Source organism: Elephantulus edwardii, unplaced genomic scaffold (genome assembly GCF_000299155.1).
Source record: "Elephantulus edwardii isolate Elephantulus edwardi_28Jun2011 unplaced genomic scaffold, EleEdw1.0 scaffold00322, whole genome shotgun sequence".
Lineage (NCBI taxonomy): Eukaryota > Metazoa > Chordata > Mammalia > Macroscelidea > Macroscelididae > Elephantulus > Elephantulus edwardii.
In genome coordinates this window covers 2,202,589-2,203,617 of record NW_006400072.1, presented here as the reverse complement: position 1 = coordinate 2,203,617, position 1,029 = coordinate 2,202,589, and the positions used below count along the sequence as shown (strand labels likewise).

General features: G+C 39.0%; 1 pseudogene; it reads right to left on the bottom strand.

Annotated features, from left to right (window-relative positions):
* Positions 1-208: 208 nt before the first annotated feature.
* LOC102871742 lies at positions 209-514 on the bottom strand (annotated as a pseudogene).
* Positions 515-1,029: the final 515 nt, after the last annotated feature.

Sequence of the window (1,029 nt, the reverse complement as noted above, 5' to 3'; positions counted from 1 at the left end):
TTTTTTTTATTTATAGGGTTTTTTTTTTAATTGGGAAATGTTTGTATGAGTACAACAAAACTAAATTTGGAGACCGTACATATGAGTTTGGATATCATTAGTTTATTACAAAAGAGAGACATAGAGATTATTTACATGATGGAAGATTTCAGATGAACTTCAGTGGAATGGGCAGCTTCACATGATGCCATTTCAATAGTGATTTATTTCAGTCCACATACTTCCCAAGAATGTCATCATCTCTAAATAAGAAATAATCCTTGTCATCTATAACTACTTTGGTGCCCCCATATTCTGGAAGAACTTTGTCTCCAACCTTCACACTGACAGGCTGAATTTCTTCACCCTTTCCTTTAGATCCGGATCCAACAGCTACTACTGTTGCTTGCAATACTTTTCCTTGAGATTTTTCTGGAAGCATAATGCCTCCTTTGGTTACAGTTTCAGCTGCACTCCGTTCCACCAATACTCAGTCAAAGAGGGGAAGAAACCTTCTAAAAGCCTGTCCTGCCATGATTCTGATCATTGCAGCTTGCACCTTACTACAGCTACTCCGCGGCAAGGAGAGACCCGCAAAACTGAAAATTTTTATTTTCTTGATGTTGAGATGCAATCCAGACTGAAGGCTGCAGTGGTTTTTGTGGTTGTTATTGTTTGGGGGTTTTGTGTGTGTGTGTGTTTTGGGTTGGGTTTTTGGCTGCTGGATTTAACCTTTTGCAGCAAGTGCTTCACTGAGAAGAATGGGAATCTGGACACTTAATGGTGCTTTAAAAAAATTATTATTCATAATTGCACATTTTCCACACCTTCACTCCCTCTCCTTTACCCTCCAGTTGCAAAACAGGCAATTTTGTGAATAGAACAAGGGAATACTACATGGTTTAAAGTTAGGAAAGGTGTATGTCAGGATTGTATCATTTCTCTGTACCTATTCAATCTGCCAGTCAGCCCAGTGGTGAGAATCTTCGTTTTCTTGATGTTGAGCTTTAATCCGTATTGAAGGCTGCAGTCCTTGATCTTCTTCAGCAA